The sequence below is a fragment of the Hippopotamus amphibius genome, chromosome 2, assembly GCF_030028045.1.
Source record: "Hippopotamus amphibius kiboko isolate mHipAmp2 chromosome 2, mHipAmp2.hap2, whole genome shotgun sequence".
Taxonomy (NCBI): Eukaryota; Metazoa; Chordata; class Mammalia; order Artiodactyla; family Hippopotamidae; genus Hippopotamus; species Hippopotamus amphibius.
In genome coordinates this window covers 28,035,854-28,056,091 of record NC_080187.1, presented here as the reverse complement: position 1 = coordinate 28,056,091, position 20,238 = coordinate 28,035,854, and the positions used below count along the sequence as shown (strand labels likewise).

General features: G+C 41.2%; 1 pseudogene; it reads right to left on the bottom strand.

Moving 5' to 3' along the window:
- Positions 1-10,679: 10,679 nt before the first annotated feature.
- Positions 10,680-11,494, bottom strand: LOC130846290 (E3 ubiquitin-protein ligase RNF5-like; annotated as a pseudogene).
- Between the last annotated feature and the right edge of the window lie 8,744 nt (positions 11,495-20,238).

The following is a 20,238-nucleotide window of genomic DNA, read 5'->3' as shown; positions in this document are numbered from 1 at the left end:
GAAGTTGTATCAGCAGAAATGAGCCTTCTCTGTCTGGCCTTTGGTGTTCATCACATTGTAAGTCAGGCTTAAACAAGGTTTCCTTTTACTTCCATAGAGTCAGACACATTTAGATGTTCTCTGAGCATCACACAACTGGTGCATATGATGGTTAGTCCCTAGCAAGCACAGGGATGTCATCTCAGGGCTCCTTCATCTTTTTTTTTTTTTAATTAATTATTTTTGGCTGCGTTGGGTCTTTGTTGCTGTGTGTGGGCTTCCTGCAGTTGCAGCGAGTGGGGGCTACCCTTTGTTGCCATGCATGGACTTCTCATTGCGGTGGCTTCCCTCATAGAGCCCACGGGCTCTAGGCACATGGGCTTCAGTAGTTGCAGCGTGTGGGTTCAGTAATTGTGGCTCACAGGCTCTAGAGTGCAGGTTCAGTGGTTGTGGCGCACAGACTTAGTTGCTCTGTGGCATGTGGGATCTTCCCGGACCAGGGCTTGAAACTATGTCCCCTGCATTGGCAGGCAGATTCTTAACCACTGCACCAGGGAAGTCCAGGACTCCTTCATCTTTAAAGGTAAAAAAATCTTTCTACCAAGTAAGAAGGGTAGAAGAAATCACTTGCTTGAAACCCAACATTCACCACACGCATAGGTTAGAGTGCCTCTTAGTTTTCAAAATAATGAAAATTTTAGTTATACCCATAAACTATCTATAGCAGAGAAAGGTGTATTCAGTCAAAAAATTCCCTGGCTTCCCCTGTTTTAACAAGTTGATAGTTGAGTTTTTCTCTTATGGTTTCTGAGCACATATTACCCACAGGCCTAAAGCAACTACCACCTCCCAGCTTTTTTGTTTGTTTTGTTTGTTTTCTTTTCCGGAAATAAAGGAAAGAAACAGAAGTCCAATTCAGAAAGAACTGAAATCAAACATCCAGTGAACTTTGTTCCCTACAAGTAAACCCCTTATCAGTCTCTTGCAGAGATTCTAAAACGCTTATCTCGATAGACCCGATTATGGGGCTGACCCACTCTCAGTGCTGAGTAGGAATCAAATGGGCATTCTCCTCCGTCAGCAAGCCCCAGCTTTGCCATCCAGATAAATCAATTAATGGGATGCAGAGCCACTGTCTTGCCTTTCTGTTCCTCATGCTTACCTCCCCGAGCTCCCCCAGACTCCTCAGTCCCCTGTTTAATACCATCTAAGAGTCCTTATTTACAAGAGGGCTTGTGCAGGTGCAAGCTTTCAGGCCAGCAGCCCAGGAGCAATTGTTGCCCCTCCTCTTCCAAGCTCCAGGCTCCCCTCTTTGTGAGACACTTTTCTTTTCTCTGCTTTTCAGACCAAAACAAAACAAAACAAAACAAAAAACGCCCCTCAGCAGCTCATCTAATCGGATTATGCTAATTTGTACTTCATGAACCTAAACAGCATAACTAGATCCAGGGGCTAGAGCCAGGAAGAGAGGGACAACGATTTTGTCGGTAAACCTACCCCCGAAAAGTACCAGAAGAAAGTACATCCTGTGTTTAGCCACACAAAGCTGCTAGTCTGGGAAGCCCGGTGAACTCTTGACAACTTAGAGTGTCCAGAAGCCGGCTGCGTTCAGAATAGGTAAAGCAGCACAGCGACGGCACAATAAGGACCATAATGTTTTCCTCTGTTGTAAAGTAGGGTTCCTTTTCTCCTTCCTTCCCAATTTACTCACATTTACCCTCTTGGCTACTCAATATATAAGGCTGGAAGCTGAAGCCAGGTGGTACGATTCAACAAACATTTATTGGCACCTACTACACATTAAGGATAACAGTTGGGGGTATGGTGGTGCAAAAGTGTCTAAAACTTAATTCCTTTTTTTTTTTAAGAACTTTTATTGAGATACAGCTAGCATACAATAAACTGCATATATTTAGAGTGTACAATTTGGTATCCCAGTCTCCCAATTCATCCCCCCTCAACCCTCCCAGCTTTCCCCACTTGGTGTCCATATGTTTGTTCTCTACATCTGTGTCTCTATTTCTGCCTTGCAAACTGGTTGATTTGTACTATTTTTCTATATTCCGCATATATGTGTTAATATACCATATTTGTAAAACTTAATTCTTGCCCTTCAGAATTTGCTCTCTGGTAGGGAAAGATAGTCTAGGTACAGAAATTAGAAAACATCTCAATGACATGATTGCAATTGCTCTGTTTGTTCTCTGCCTTGTGTTTGCTGACCCAGCTAGGGAGCATCTTCCAAAATCTTCCACACATGATTTTAAAAATAATTTATATTCATATAAAGCTTTATGTTTATTCAAAATATGTAAGTGTATGACTTAATCTTCATAATGGACAGTGAGATCAACAAAACTGGTATTTTCAAGCCCACCCTCAAGTGTCAAAACTGAGACTTAAGAAATGTTAAAGGGGGCTTCCAAGGTGGTTCAGTGGTTAAGAATCCACCTGCCAATGTAGGGGACACAGGTTCGATCCCTGCTCCAGGAAGATCCCACATGCCACAGAGCAACTAAGCCCGTACACAACAACTATTGAACCTGTGCTTTAGAGTCCGTGAGCCACAACTACTGAGCCCATGTGCCACAACTACTGAAGCCCATGCACCTAGAGCCTGTGCTCCACAACAAGAGAAGCCACGTCAGTGAGGAGCCCACACACCGCAAAGAAGAGATGCCCCCACTCACCGCAACTAGAGAAAGCCCGTGTGCAGCAACGAAGACCCAACACGGCCAATAAATAAATAAATAAATAAATAAATAAATAAATAAATAAACTTATTTAAAAAAAAAGAAAATGTTAAAGGGCTCATCTAAGCAGACTCCTCCAGTTAATGACCGAGGTTCTGATAACAAGTGCAGTATGTTCCCTGCCCCCACCCACCGCATGCTGCCTCACATTGACTGGACAGGCCCTTAGGAGGCCAACTTCTGCATTCTGTGAGGAATAGTGTACACAAAATGTTAACATTTTACACTAATAGCTTCAAAAAAAGTCTTCATGCATTATGAAATTGGAAAAGCCAATTTGAATTTTCAAACAGGTAAGTGAAATTGTTCTAGAATAATCTAGACAAGTGTTTTTGATAAACTTCAGCTCATTTTTAGCCCTTAACTTTCCTGCCACTGTTCTTGTATATTTATACCATTCATTTTCCTCCTTGCTTGGTCAAGGCATAGACAAATGCTCCCTGAATTGGTCTCTTCCACCCATTCTGGCGTCTGACCCTTTTACTCATCAGGTTCTTGCTGCCCTAGGTAGTTAGCACTCAGCCCTTTGCTAGTTTCTAAACTGGTTACATACACCCTTGGGTGATGAAGCCCCAGCAGTTGCAGGTACCTTCCCTGGAGATTGCCACACACCTGTCCCTGTTACAACTTTCTCTTATTCCAAAGCCCTCATTCCCTCTGGGATCTCACACTGAGTTTCTCTATCTGATCTGAGAAACGCTTGTAATTCATTCATTTACAGAGCTGAAAGGATCGACTATCCTGAAATTAATGAATGACTGAGGCCTTCTCAGTTCACATACTCATTTCACCACGCCTCCATCACCCCTAAAATAGCCTAAATATGCAGCAGTAATATTTCCATCAAGAGAAGAAAAGCAAGGCATATCTATACTCTGTTGTCCCCTCCCTCACTTCCTCCGCCACCACTCTTTGCTGTTTTTTAAAAGCTAAAAAATTATTCTTTTATAGCCTCAGATCCTGGTTAGGATGGAGGTGGAAAATTTCAGGCGTGTTTAAATAAATCATTTCTTACTCCTAAAATGTTTTTCCTGCTCAACTTACAATTGATTTAAGATAGTTTTTGTCCGAAAAGTGTCCACAAGTAGTTTTGAATTAAATTCCTTATGCAATTGAATACTATAGGCCAATTTCAGACTTCCTTTTGCTGGTAGTTTAATAGCAATCTAAACAATAATGAATATTTAAACATCTTAACCTTGGTGCTTAGCTGCAAATGGCCTTCTTTTGCCACTATAATAATACCCTATTGGGTTTTTAGTGCTCCATCCATATTCTTTTGTCAAATTCTTATAATGAACTAAGGGTTAGGGGTTAGGGCAGATGTGGGCGGAAGTCTTGGGACTTTGCTAAGCCAACTGCCTTGACCTCATTCAAATCAAGTATCACAGACATAGCTCTGTAAAAAAGATGAGTTCTTTATGAAAATTGTAGTGATAATAGATTTTTTTTTAAACCTAGAAGATTAAAAAATATGGCTAACATTAAGAAAACTCGATGAATAGGAAATGCTTAAAGTTAGATATTTCATAAGACATACTAATATACATTATTATTATGCTAGAAAATTATTGCTGAATTCACGCTGGCAGTGTTTTCCCTTTATTTTGTGTGGCCCTCAGTATTTCCTAAAGCCAGAACCCCGTGTAGAATACCATGTGAATAAGCCTCTCCACTCCAGTCATATGGCAGAGTGCACTCTCTAAGAGATGCTACTGCAAAAAATGGGAAAGGAATTTTATACAGGTTAGAATACACAGGATACCAAAACAAAATCCAAATACCTTTGAGTGTTTTGCCTAGGATTAGTTTCTAAGGTCACAATGGAAATTACCAAATGCAAATGCAACATAAGAATCAAAGTCCACTGTCACATCTAGGATTAAAACCAGAGAAAGTTAACTAATAGGAAAGATCAGAGGAGTAACATCAGCAAGAGGGTAGACGGGAGGTTCCAGACCTTGTGCTCACCCCTCCCCCCCGCCCCCCACCACAGAAACATCAATTTAAAAACCATCCATGAATACCTTCATTAGAGTTCTGAAATCCAGTGAGAGGTCACAGCATCCTAGTGGCACACAGACAACAGGAAAGATGCACTGAGAGGGTGAGAATAACAGTTTCATTTCATGCATGTACCCCTCCCCCAGGCCAGCACAGCACAATACTGAAAGAGATCCCTTTGACTTGTGAGTCCACCATGGGGGAAAGAGAGCGCAAGGTGAGAGCCCAATTTCCCCTGCCTTTCAGGCTGCTACTTGGGAGGCCCTTTTCTGTCGTGCCTCACCCAGAATCCCGAGAGGATTGGCAAGGCTAGATCTTTGGGGTGTAGCTAAGAACAAAGAAAAGGGGTGGAATGATCTCATCAACCCCGTGCACAGATCTCAACAGCTGACTTGCAACCCCCAGGAGCAGACCACACTTGATTCCTTGGACCAGGCCCATCTGCCTGTGGACCCTGCCAGCTGGCCCACCTACGGACCCCATTAGCCAGCCCACGCAGAATCTCTGGCTGAGCTAACTGGTGGAGGGCTTTCCCAGACAACGTTAGTCTGTAAAGATTGGAAGAGGTGATGGCTTCTTTAAATACGCAGACACAAACGGAAGGCTGTAAGGATCATGAGCAAATACCACCAAAGGAACAAAATAAAGCTCCAGTAATTGACCTTAAAGAAATGGAGGTCTGTGAATCGCCTGACAGAGAATTCAAAACAATCCTAAAGAAGCTCAGTGAGCAAAAGAGAACACAGATAGACAACTAAATGAAATCTGTAAATCAATACATGAACAAAACAAAAAGTTAAACTAAGAGAAATCATAAAAAAGAATCAAACAGTAGTTCTAGAGCTGAAGAATACAATGGCTGAACTGAAAATTTCAATAGAGAGCTTCAACAGCAGACTCAATCAAGCAGAAGAAAGAATCAGAAAACTCAAAAACATGTCATTTGAAATTATCCAGTTAGAGGAACAAAAAGAAAAAAGAACAGAAAAGAGTGAGGAAAGCCTACAGGGCTCATGGCATATCTTTAAGTGAACCAATGTATGCATGGTGGAAGTCTCAGAAGGAAAAGAAAAAGAAAGGGGCAGAAAACTTATTTAATAAGAATAATGTCTGAGAACCCATTGATGAATGGATACAGAAAGGAGGGTATACATGTATGATGAAATATTATTCAGCTTTAAGCAAGAAAGAAATCCTGCCATTTCCTGCAACAATATGGATGAACTTTGAGGATATTATGCTATGTAAAATAAGCTGGACCTAGAGGACAAATACTACACAGTATTGGTAACATGAGGAGTCTAAAATAATCACTCATAGAAGCAGAGAGAATGGTGGTTTCTGGGGGCTGGTGAGGAGGGGGAGACAGGGAAGTATAAGTCAAAGGGTACAAAGTTTCATTTATATAAGATGAATAACTCCTAGAGATCTACTGTACAATTTAGAGCCTATATTAACAATACTTATTGTACTATATACTTACAATTTTGCTAAGAGGGTAAATGTTAAGGGTTCTTATCTCACACATACACAAATAATACTAAATAGGATGGGAGGAAACTTTTGGAGGTGATAGATGTATTTATGGCATAGATTGTGGTGTTGGTTTCATGGATGTATACTTACCTCTAAGATCATCAAGTTGTATTCATTACATATGCACAGCTTTTTGTATGTCAATCACACCTCATATTTTTTTTTTAAATAGGAAATATCCAATAGTTATCAGATCTAGTGATTCAGTGTGTTTGGGCTTCTTACAAAGATATGAAGTCCTAGCCCTGTGACTGTCTTTCACTGTTCGTAAGATCCAACTCTCCATGGTATGTGACACTGGCTTCCCACTATGGTGTTCTTTCCTGGAACTCTATGCCGGTTCTTCAGCCTAAGTAGTGGCTAGGCTTTGGACTTGTGGGAAGGTGGTAGTAGAAGAATCCCATATGTTTGAGGTATTGTACAAGTTGGCAGCAAATGTTCAGTTTCACTCTTTGCCCATTTTCCCAGCTCTCAATTCCCATCCACTAAATGCTGCAGTTGCTCTGATACTAGAGGGAGTCCTTGATCTCTTCACTATTCTGGATTATCTGCTTTTTGAGCCTAGTCTTTGGTAGATGAATATGTCATGAAACAAGGGCCACGTGTGGTACCAATAGACATAGTAGTGGGCCTTATGGGGCTCTTAATATGGGGCTAGAGGTAGGCAGGGGAGCATGTGTGGAGTGCTTGGTGCATGGATGTATAAACAGGGGCATGAGAAGTAGAGTGCTCTACAAAATAGCCATCAAATAGTGGTGACTTGCCTGCAAGACAATTGTTCTTCTGCCTACTTTATTTATTTTTAAAAAATATTTATTTAATTATTTGGCCACATTGGGTCTTAGTTGTGGCACGTGGGATCTTTGTTGCCACATGTGGAATCCTCATTGCGGAATGCAGGATCTTTTCATTGCAGCATGCAGGATCTTTTAGTTGCGGCATGCAGATTTCTTGGTTGCAGCATGAGGGATCTAGTTCCCTGACCAGGGATTGAACCCGGGTCTCCTGCATTAAATGTGAGTCTTAGCCACTGGACCACCAGGGAAGTCCCCTTCCACCTACTTTATTTTTTTATTTATTATTTTTTTGGGGGGTACACCAAGTTCAATCATCTGTTTTTATACACACATCCCCATATTCCCTCCCTCCCTCAACTACCCCCTCACCCTCCCTCGATTCCCCCCCACCTTCCCCATCCCAGTCCTCTAAGGCATCTTGCATCCTCGAGTTGGACTCCCTTTGTTATACAACAACTTCCCGCTGGCTATCTATTTAACAGTTGGTACTATATATATGTCTGTGCTACTCTCTCGCTTCATCTCAGCTTCCCCTTTACCCCCCGCCCCCCCCCCAACCTCGAGTTCTCCAGTCCATTCTCTGCACCTGCGTCCTTGTTCTTGTTACTGAGTTCATCAGTACCATTTTTAGATTCCGTATATGTGAGTTAGCATACAATATTTGTCTTTCTCTTTCTGACTTAGTTCACTCTGTATGACAGACTCTAGGTCTATCCACCTCATTACATATAGCTCCATCTCATCCCTTTTTATAGCTGAGAAATATTCCACTGTATATATATGCCACATCTTCTTTATCCAGTCATTTGTTGATGGGCATTTTGGTTGCTTCCATGTCCTGGCTATTGTAAATAGTGCTGCAATAAACATTATGGTACATGTTTCTTTTGGGATTATGGTTTTCTTTGGGTATATGCCCAGGAGTGGGATTACTGGATCATATGGTAGTTCTATTTGTAGTTTTTTAAGGAACCTCCAAATTGTTTTCCATAGTGGCTGTACCAACGTACATTCCCACCAACAGTGCAGGAGAGTTCCCTTTTCTCCACACCCTCTCCAACATTTGTTGTTTCCAGACTTTGTGATGATGGCCATTCTGATTGGTGTGAGGTGATACGTCATTGCCCTTCCACCTACTTTAAACAGAAATTGTTGCATCTGTTCATAGACTTGTACTTGGGCTTCTAGGAGGCAGCTGTTACAAATTCTAGACTTGTAGTCCAGAGGCCTGATCAAGTTCCAAGTCTCTTCTTTTAGTTGGAAACTAGACACACTGTGAATTAAAATCTGGGAGAATATCTGTTCTTCAGTGGCCTAATTTGCTGCCATGTGATTGGCTAGGAGTCTCCTTGAAAGAAATCCTCTGCTTCATAGCCAGGGATGGCAGGCAAAACACTGTGGTATACAAAATGGGATTCTGACTCTAGTGCATTTGCTAAACAGCTATTTCCCATTCTTTCTCAACCTTCTGAGTCTGGGCTAGTGGCTCGTCCTCCAGGAGCTCTCATAATACCTTGTGCTTCCCATGCCATATAATCTTTGTTCATTGGTCTGTGTGCCATTAGAGCAAAGCTCCTGAGAGCCTGGAGGTGTTCTTCATTTACACATAAAGATGTATGAACCAGCCTGTCGGAGTTTCCTCATATCTCGCAAGGTAAACATGGGTGGTGACGGTCATTTCTCATGTAACTATTGAACCATTCACCATTCCCCTTCTGAATGGCAATCTTTGGGCAGGTTGATGTGTTCTCATCCCCACCCTCACTGGCCCTCATGATCCAGCAGCCTGGTGGAGAATAATTGTTTAATGAATTTTGAACCTAACTTCAGGTTCCCTTGACACCCAGCTCTGCGTTTGCAGTACCAACAAAATTTGCGTGGCTGGAGCCCAAATTACGTTTTTTCAAGCAACAACACAAGACAAGACTCTTACCCCTACTTAGCTAAAATTACTTCCCGTTCAGGAAGGAGAACATATCCCTTATAATATGGAGAGGCACACAACTGAGGGGCCCCTCAGTGGACTTGGTGTCTGGTGACCAACCCCATCCCTCAGCCCCACTGCCACTTTTTAAGCAGCTCTGTCCCCAGTGTAAAAAGAAAAAGTAAATGATTCAAGGAGCTGATCATTCCTCAGGCCCCAAATTACTGGCACCTAATGATTAACTCCAGGCTGATTGTTATTAACCCCATCTGCTCTGGAAGGAATTCTTTAGAAACAGGAGAGTATGGAACTACGGGAATTGCATACAGCGTAGCTATTGTGTTTCAGGATTCCAGAAGAAACCTCTGATGGAGCTGATGACATAACAGTGCCTTTGACTGGGCTACAAAAATTTAACATGGTAGGATAGGCTTTTATACCTTGGCTCACCATGCTACTCCTACAGAGACTGGGCTTCTTCTGGAAAGACAGAAAACCTAGTTGATAGACTGCCTACCAAGCCCCAAGCTGCCTAGGAAGTTTGTTAGAAGATGTCATTCCTCCTCTTTAACTACTGAAATGTTTTGAAGTATAAGATATGTATAAAAAGCGTACAAATCATAAAAGTGCAATTCTGTGTTTTCATAGTGAACACGCCAACATCATAAAACAGAACCAAAACTCCAGAAGCCCTCTCCTTCTGCCTCAAAGAGCATCCACTATCCTGACCTCTAACTGCATAGACTAGGTTTGCCTGTTTTTAAACTCCATATACATGGAATCATGCAGAATGTATTCTTTTTTTTTTATCTCTGGTTTCTTTCCCTCAATATTATATTTGGGATTCATTGATGTTGACATAGGCAGCAGTACTTTATAATTCTTGTTGCAAATACATATGCATATAAGTTGCAAGTGTATAACATAATTTACTCATTTTATTTGTATTACTTTTGATGAACTTTTGGGTTACTTTCAGTTTGGGCTATATTAAATAATGCCTCTATGAACATTTGTGTACACCTCCTTTGGTAAACATCTCTCAACAGTGGAATTGCTGGATCTGAGAATGTCTGTGTTCACTTTTAGCACATACTACCAGTTTTCCAAAGTGGTTGTATCAATTTATACTCTGACCAGCAGTGTAAGAGAGTTCAAGTTGCTTAACATCTTCAGCCCGGCTTGGTATTTTATCTCTTTTTCATTTTAATGAGAATATAGTAGTATCTTGTAGTTTTAATTTGCATTTCCCGTGATGACTATTGAACTTGAGCACGTCTGCATATGTTTATTGGTAGTTTAGATAGGATATCCTCTTTTGTAAATTACCTGTTCAAGTTTTGACTCAGTTTTGTATTGAACTTAAAAAATACTGGTAGTCTTTTACTTATTAATTTATATGAGCTCTTTATATTTTCTGGGTAAGATTCCTGTGTTGGAGATAAACACATGTAGCAAGTATCTTCTTCCACTTTGTGCTTGCCTTGTTATTCTCTCAATAGTGCCTTTTGATAATTGGAAGTTCTTAATTTTAGTATAATCCTATTTATCAATTTTTTCTTTTCTACTTAGAGCTTTTTCTGAGAAGTGTATTTTTTTTTTGCCATGAATACATCTCACCTTGTTTATTGAATTTGTAATAAAGGAGGTGAGGGGAAGGAAGCACTTAAGAGTCAGGACCCACATTAGAGACTGGGGAGAGAAAAATTAAATTAAATCAACAAGGGGAACATGGCGGAGAGTCAGAGGGAGCCTTGCCCACCTTTCAACATCAAATCAAGAAATGTGGGGGAAAGCCAAAGGATTGGGAGAGAGGAGAGACAGACCTTGTCTTCAGTCCATCCTCCTCTCCCAGAGCTGGGAGTTGTGATGCTACTGAGGGAGCAGTTCGGAGCAAAGCGTCTCCCATCCTATGCACAGATGTCACTCCTCCTCCCCATACCCTCCTGGAAAGTGGCCAGGGTTGGCCTTAGCCAACAAAAATGGAGGGCTTGGAGGGGAGGGTCTGGGAGTAAGGAAGGGTCAGCAGAGACCCCCAATACTGATTCTCCTCTGGCTGGAGGTGGGCAGGAAGGAGACACAGCTCAAATACTGAGCAGCCAGAAAGAGAAGAAGATGGCGAGAAACAGGAAGAGGGAGTCCTGCCAGCTGGAGGCCGGGTGACCCTGTCCCAGATCCACACCCCTCTGCTCTCTGGAGCTGGTCGCTGGCCCTGGGGGCGGGGTGGGGTTTTGAATCTGGGATCCTGGGGCTCCCTCGCCCATAAAAGGGGACAACCTTTTCTCTGCTGATCCCAGCTTTACACGCTGGGCACTCTTGCCACTCTGACCATGTCTCCAGCCAAGGATGGAGACAGGGCCAACAGTACAGGTGGCCACACACACTGACCACAGCTTCCTGAGCAGTCTCCAGACATATATGACATTAGAAAGTCGTGCCTGCTCTTCCCCGCTTGTGGTATGGCCCTTCAGGGCCCGGTCCTCCTCCTCCGCCGCTGCCATGGCTGGTACTGTTTCGCCCCGCCCTCTCCCCCCCACCCCCCCCCCGCCCCCCCGCCCTTAATCCCGGAGAAAGTGTATTTTTAAATTAATTAATTAATTTATTTATTGGCTGTGTTGGGTCTTTGTTGCTGCACATAGGCTTTCATAGCTGCAGTGAGCAGAGGCTACTCTTCCTTGTGGTGCGTGGGCACCTCATTTTGGTGGCTTCTCTTGTTGCAGAGCACGTGGGCTCTGGGAACATGGGCTTCGGTAGTTATGTGACTCACATGGGCTCAACAGTTGGGGCGCAGGGGCTTAGTTGCTCCGAGGCATATGGGATCTTCCTGGAGCAGGGATCGACCCTGTGTCCCCTGCATTGGCAGGTGGATTCTTAACCACTGCGCCACCAGGGAAGCCCCTGAGAAGGTGTATTTTGAATAGCAAGTCCTTTCTGGTGCAACTTTCCACGCATCTGGGAGAGAGTTTTGTTTGGCTCTTGCCAAGCGTTAACATCAGTAGTTTTCCTGTGGCCGGTCAGCCACACCTCGTCACCCAGGAGTTTCTTCTTTCCTTGGCTTGACTTTTTTCACCCCATGTGCTTGCTCTGGTAATGTTTGACTTTGTTTCTGCTTAAGCCTGCTGACTAAACCTCATCTGGCCCTCAGGTTGGATTTCTTAGTCTCAGCTACAATCTGACTGACCAAACTTGCCAATTACTCGCTCTAATTAGCTAGTCTCAATATCCCTACCTCTAATTTTATCCTCAGTCTCTCTCCTGGTTATGGGTTTGCAACAGCTGTTGGCCTAGCTGTCCTCACCTCCGTCTGGTAGGGAATGTTCCCAGCTCTTCTTTAGAATGTGCCCTGGCTAGCTCTTCTTCTTTTTCTCCTCCTTCTCCTTTTTTTTTTTTTTTTTAACTTTGGCATGTCAAAGTTAGGTGAATTTAGAGGATTGGAGGCCCTGCCAAAGACTCTTCTGAACTGAACTAGTAGATTTCAGTGTAGATGACTTCTGGCTGAGAGAATGTGATAAGGGAACTCCCAGAAAACCTCAAGAACATGCCTTTGGTCAAAGCAGTAGCATCACCTTCATGTATTCAGGGAAGCATTATTGTTATTTTTATTTGGGCACAGGTTATTATTACTAGGTATAGTGCTAAAGAGAAGGAAATAAGAAGAAAAAACAGAACACAAAACCAAAAGTGAGAACAATAAAGGAGAAATGCCTATACCTGTTCTTGGAATGCTAAAGACAATTTTACTGAAATTTAGTAAGTCTGCATACTTTTCTTATTGCACACTGATCACGCTGTTTATTATTTAGGTCAATACACTAGAAAACAAATTTGAGTGCTTTTATGTGGTAGGTATTTTCTATGAAATTAGGTCCACATTGAATTCTATTCATGATAAGAGAAAATTAAAGTACTTATTCTGTTGGGCAAGTCAATTCTGAATAATAATAACTGACATTTATGAGATTTCTATGTGCTACGTACTGCTCTCTACGTGTCTCAACATATTTAATCCTCACAAAACACCATAAGGCCCAGTGTATTATTTTCACCACTTTTTAGAGCTGAGAAAACTGAGGCATAGAGAAACTTGTGCAAGGTAATTCATCGAGCAAGGGCCAGCGCCAGGATTTGACCCAGGACATCTGGCTTTAGCCGATGGTTTTAAAGGTTACACTCCGTTTATAGATATTACTAAATACTGGCCGTATTCCCCGTGTTGTACAGTATGTCCTTGCAGCCTCTCTTACACCCAGTAGCTTGGACTTCCTACTTCCTCACCCCTGTATTGTCCCTCCCCTCACTGGTAACCACTACTTTGTGCTCTATATCTGTGATATGCTCTCTTACTTTTGAAAACAACGCTGTGAAGTAAGTACTATTATTCCTAGATTAAAGATGAAGACACAGGCTTATAGAGATTTAGCAACTGCTTCCTGTAAGGGTACACAATAAGCCGAATGTCTGACTCTAGAGACTGTGCATTCTGTGTTACCACTATTGTATACCACCTCCCAAGATGAGAAAGTTTCTCAAATGAACTCTTTGGTATATAAACTCAAGAATATAATTTGATATGTTCTTTCTGGCTGGCTAAACCTGACAGAGAGGTAGCTGAAGAGGTGGAGGGACAGGCTTTGCTGTTATGATCTGATGGGCCCCATCTGAAAGATGAGATACATATTTATTGAGTGAATGAACATTATAAATAATCTGATAGTGCAGCTGACTGTAGTGGAGATAGGACAAGCTTTATACAAGGTTCTCAAGCTGGATTTCCAGTTCGTGAACTGTTTGGAGGGGGAAAAAAATAGATTTCCATGATTAAATACTTTGAAGAATTATCCCCTTCTAAGATAATTATAATGCCTAAAGAAGTTGTGCTAATATTAAAAATATTCTCTTTAGCTTCTTTTTTAACTAAGGAAACATTACTATTCTTTGTATGCAAAATTATAAGAATACTTGGCTTCACAGATAATAAATACTAAGATATTTTTACATTTTAGAGATTTTACATCTTTCACGACTTACACAGATTTACATACATTGAAGGAACATACAGTGATTGTTGCGGTCCCTGGAATATATGTTTTATCTATAGATACACGTACAATTCCATTAGATGCATATTGACTTAAAAAAATAGACCCAGGAGATATGTAATGTAGATACATTCTGTATGAAATCTGGACAACTTGGGGCTCAAGCAATGGAGTATGTATTTATTGTCAGTTGTCATATATGGACAACTTTACACTGAAATGATTTCCCTCCATGATTTTTATGGGTCAGAACCCACCTGCAACTGCATTTGCCTTCTCTATTTGTACTTATGGAACTCCCTGTTATTTGGACATATTTACGAATCTCTCGGCAGCTTAGATTCCTTTTGTTCGCCCCAAATCAGGTGCACATGTGTTCTTGTTGCTCATGTTTTGGTTTAATCAACTCATCTACACAGATCACTGACATTTTGTGAGTTCCTAGCCTTAGCTACATGCAGTTTCTTTTAAACCTCACTCATCAACCTTGTTTTTTGTTTTTTTTTAAAATGTCTTTCTTTTGCCTGCCTTTTGGTGTAACAAGATGTTAATTGGGATTTATTATCTTGGAATTCCAGGTGGAGCTCCAAAGACACAAGATGTTACCTTCACACTCTAAAGAGAGGAGCTAGGCTGTCTAAGTGGAACTTAATTAAAGATAACAGCCGGTCCAGAGAACTTCACCACCAACAGCCCAAGAGATTAAAAATTTGAAAGGAAATTCATAGAAGGGAATTCAAAATGTTAGAGTGCTTTGCTTTTCTACTCCTCTCTCTATGAGGAAGGAGGAGCTTCCCTTCCCAAAGCCAATTCAGGCTCCATTTGAACAGATAAAGGATTATTTTTTTTCTTACATAGCAGTAAGTCTGAGAGAGATAACTGATAACTTCAGTTATCTGCTATCTTCTTGACCCTTCTCCCATGGTCACAGGGCATGCCCCAGCTCAAGGTAGAAAAGAAGGAGAGGGCCTGTCTCAAGGGCATAATCACTTTAATAAGAGAAGCCACGTTGTTTTTACCCATGTATTTGTCTATTCTTTTACCAATACCACACTGTCTTGATTGCTATAGATGTATAGTAAGTCTTAAGATTGAGTAGTGGCAGTTCTTCAGCTTTGTTCTTCTTCATTTACTTATCTGAAGCATGTCAAACAGACTTCATTTTCACTTGCCAATATTCTAACACATGACCACCCGTTGATGAGAGGCTAGAAAAACATATTTAATGTTTTAACTCAACATGTAGAGTTGGATATGCCTTTTGGGTTAGCCATCTGATGGTATCTGCCATGACTGCAGGTGTTGGGAGACCTTGCTATGTAGAGGTCCATGGCATCATTGTGCAGCCTGCAAGCGTACCCCATAAATGAGTCAACATTGAGATCCTGCTGTAAAGAAGAATATCAATAGCAAAAAGAAAAACAAAAACTATAACAAACATTTGTGAACTAGAAGCCCTTTTGTTCTTTTTCTATAATTCTCCTACCTACTACCTTGACCCTGGAGGACACAGATGGTGCAAGGTGCAGAAGATGAGGAAATGTTGAAAGACCACCCCATGCCTCTTTCTCCTGCTGCAAGGCTCTGAACCAGGTAGACCTGAGCTGATGGAGTGGGAAAAGCTCTGAATTAGATGCAACATTGGCATTTTAACTGGATTGGACTTTTAATACTTTAGTATCTTAAATGAGGAGGAGGTAATGGGATCTGCTGAGATAAAGTTAAAGGATGGGAAGGGAAGATCTGACATAGGATCATAGTTGGGGACTTTGTCTGGAAGACGGTAAGTTCACTTCCTGACTGTGCCCCACTGAATTCAGCCTCTTCAACAAACTGGTTATGCTGGAAACTACAAACTCCTTTAATCCTGGCTGTTGACCCACAGCCCTGACTCCTAATAGGTCTGTCTGGCTCTCATCTGGTAGCCTTTTCATTGCTGTGGGGATGCTGGGTCTGTCAGTAAAAGGCAACTTTAGGAGAAATCTTCAGGTTGTGTGGGACTAGAGAAAGCCCAGTAGGGAGATTGATTGTAACAGGATAATAACACGTCCTGGTCTGTCACTGCCTGCCTTTGTGATCTCTCTCTAGCTCTGAGTTTCCTACTCTGAAATAAATGGTCTAAAGAAAATGATTGTAATAGACACCTCTTGTGATAGCTGCGTGGCTCCCTCCATTCTCAGGACATTGCCTCTGATACCTAGGGATGTGGCCCAGCATCTCTCCAGAGCTGATTAACCAGGAGAGGGAACCTGTCCCAGGCCAGGGCAGGCTCTCTTTCCTGGCAGTACTGAATAGGGGGACACAGAGACTGAACGATGTTAACAATCATTAGTAACTGAGAGCAGCCCATACCCACCTGCTGCCGCTGGGCTCAGAAATACCCAACTTCTTGCTCTTTTTGGGGATTGATGGCTGATTCCCTAGTAGCCTTACAGTAAATCCCTCACTTTGCTTAAGCTGCACAGAACTGTTTCATTTGATTTGCAATCCAAGTAACTTTTTTTTTTAAAGGGTCCATTCAACTTCCACAATTCTATTATTATTCCTTGATTTAATGGTAGCTGTTACTCTGGAACAGGGATGAATTGTAACTTTGAGTGTTGGTAACCATAGACACCTGGCAGCTGTGGTACTAGTGGGTGACTGCAGTTTTGGCAGTCCATATACTGATGAACACTAGACACATTCCTTTTAATAACTTCAGATTTTTAAGTAGGTAAGTTTGTACTTGTTACACATGGAGAATATTTTTAGTTTAATAGTTTATATTAGAGGTATAAGTGATGTTGATAGAAAAAGATTTTAGTTTCCAGTGCAAGAAATAAGTGAGCAAAGTTATATTTTCCAAGTCACCATATCAGTGTGTATTATTAGATACACACTGAGTCTAAAGAGTTGAGTATATAATTGAATTAGTTTATCACTTAAATCTCTTGTGCCAGCATCTCATTGTACTGATTGAATTCAGGGCAATTGATGCTCTTTAGTTAATCCTCTTTGATAACGCTGACCATTAAAAAGATAGGATTTAAATTAAACATTTTGTCTTAAATGTCATATATTACTACACTATAATTTGAAAAGGCATAGTTATCAAATCCCTATAAAAATAACTTTAGAATGAAAATGCCTAACCAGAATACTAAAGTTTAGAAGTGTTATTGGCTCCTCTAATATGAAACTTCCTCATCATGGACTCTTCCTGGTTTTTAAAAAGTTGTTATTGTTTTCCCAAAGTGAAAGGCGTGCCACTCAGTGGACAGAGAGCAGTACTGCAGAGAAGAAATAGCTAGGGTTACCTTTGTGGTACTGGGTTTTGGGATATTGCTAACTTGATCTAGGGGGGTGGATGATCAAGCTGAGACCAAGAAGGCTTATGTAGAATGAACTTGATGATTAGTATTAGATACATAATGATAATGTTTGTACAAATAGAGGAATATGCTGTCAAAAAATTTATTCATTTATAAAGTAGTTCTGAACTAGCGGCATTTCCCCCACCCCTGCCTCAGGAACATTTGGCAATGTTTGGAGACATTTTTGATTGTCATAATTGATGTGTGTGTGTGTGTGTGTGTGTGTGTGTGTGTGTGTGTATGTGCACACGGGTGTTACTGGCATCTAGTGGGTAGAGGCCAGGGATGCTGTTAAACATCCCATAACACATCCCATAAGACAACAAAGAACTGTTCAACCCAAAATGTCAATAGCATTGCTGTTGAAAAACCTGGTTTATAACAATTAGTTTCACATGTTTTTGTACTCAAAATGCTTTGAATATGTTCAGTCAAAACTCTTCCAGATGTTCATACAGTTAGACCAGCTTTGCTTTCTAATAGATAAGCAATACTTTATAATTTGATTTGTTTTATCTGCAATAATTATATAACTTTGTAAACCACTTCCAAAAGTTGGGGCAGGTTTTAATTTTCACACATAATTTCCCCAAATCTTGCCTTTCCCTGTTACCAATTCAAAGCCTTCCCTCCTTTCATTGCCCACTTCCCTCTGTTCGACCCATTTCATTAGACTAAACAACCGAAGCACTGACCAGAAGCAAATACAGTGAGCACAATTAACGTTTAGATAGCACTTGTCTTTTTGTGAGGTTATGATTTCATTTCCCTTAGATTAAAAAAAAATTCTTTAGGCTCTAGGCAGATGGGGATCCAGCTTATTTTCACAGTTTTGAAATGAAACAAATTTCAGATTATTTGTAGAATCTGAGATGATTAATTCTCTTCTGTTGGAATTAATATGTTTAGGGTAAGCAAAATGTTTGATTTATCTTTAAAAAAAAATTCTTATGCTTTTCACTATTGCCGTATTGGTGTTAACAATAATTTAATTATACCCCAGAATGATATTGGCATAGACTTATGATTTAGCAATGTTATAGGTTTTTTTTTTTTTTTTTAAGTCCAAGGACAAAACATATTTTGTGGTATCTAAGACTTTAAAACTGTAAAATCTTTTGGGAAATAACATCCAAGTTCTGCTCCTCAATTCACAAAGATAAAGAAATGTGTAAAAATTATGAAAGAATGAACTGAAACATCAAAGTATAAATATTCACGGGAGTTGCTTTTATTTATTTTTTTCTTTAGTTTGGCTAGAGGTCTAAAAGCCTTTCTCTCATAAGAGGTGCTTGCTTAGAAAACCACATATGAAATGTATCTTAGCAACTCTATTCTTTCTTGATAAGTAATGAAATGTAGAGATTTACTACAATTTTCCCCACATTTTGCACACTGAGTGTTTAGGGCAGGGCCTCTGACATCCAGCAAAATGCCTGGTACATAGCACGTATGCAAAAAGCACTTGTTAAGTGAATTAAAATGAACAGATAAATATTCAGATAAAAAAAAATCAGTGTACGTCTACCTTTGTAGTTCTTGCTCCCACGCAGCTCTTACCCATCTAGCAACTCATTATGCTATTTCCATTTTCCTGGTGTCAGCATGATCTGTTGACACATCAAATAAAAAATGTGCCAAACTAAGCTTGTTTTTTCTACCCAAGTCTTGTCATTCCTGTTGCCTATTTCTCTGAATGCAGCCATAATCCTCCTACTCACCCATTCCCCACATCCTTTTTTGACCGGTTGAGTTGACATCCAGACTGTTCTGGTTCTGCTGCGTCTCTCCCCATCCAGTTCCCTGCTCCTAGTGCCCTCAGCCTCCACTACCTTTTGTTTGGACCTGTGACTATCCTCCATTCTCACCTGTCTTTAGTCTCTTTTTTACCAAACTTTACTAGACTTGTTGCTTGACTACAACCCCCAGCTCCCCCCACCCCCCGCCCCCCCCAAAAAAGGAAAAGAAAAAAAGCACAGTTTAGCATAATGGTTAAGAGACTGAATTCCAGCTCTGATTTGTCTGAGCATAAAATGTAGTGATCAAGAACTTACACACTGGGGCCAAACTACTTGGTTTATGGTCTGCCATTCAAGTACTTCTTTTCTAAGCGAATTTCTCACTTTGTAGTCCAGCCAAAACACCTCCCTCCATCTTTCGCTTCGCTTTTAGAGATTAGTTTCCCTTACCACTTTCCTGAAATAGTCTTCCTCTCCTTGGAACTGCCCTACCACGGCACCTATACTCACTACTACCCGCTTTGTAATCTCCCTTGGGAAAAACACGTTTCTTGAGGGCAGGATATTATCATATTGTTTTTTATATCTCCAATAAGTCACGGTGTGATTTGCATACTGTGGTTCCTCGAGAAACATTAGGTGAATGACAGTTTACAGAAATAAATCCATCTCTGAGCGTCTCCCCTTGTACACTGCGTTTATCCAAAATCATAAAATGACGAATAAAATGTATGTAACTGAAACCTTTAAAAAAGCTGACTTGGAAAATTTCCTTGAGGATTCCAAAGAGTCCTGAAGACTTTAGGACTAATAGCATATTAGAAATAACTGAGAAACATTTAAAATAGTTCTTTATGTATTCGTGTTAAAAACAATAAATGCTCTATATGTTAAGAGAAATAATGCATTTTTTATTCATTATTTATGGTGTATTCATCTGCCCGTTCTCCGGGTCCCGCGCAGCTTGCAGCTTGGAGAAGATGCTCCGGCCCTGCGGGGGCAGCCGGCTCACCCCGCCCACCGGCCGACCGCTGGCGCGCCTGAGGCTCCCGGGACAGGCGGCCCCGCCCCTCCGCGCGCCGGCGCCGGGTGCCAGGGCGCACGCGCACAG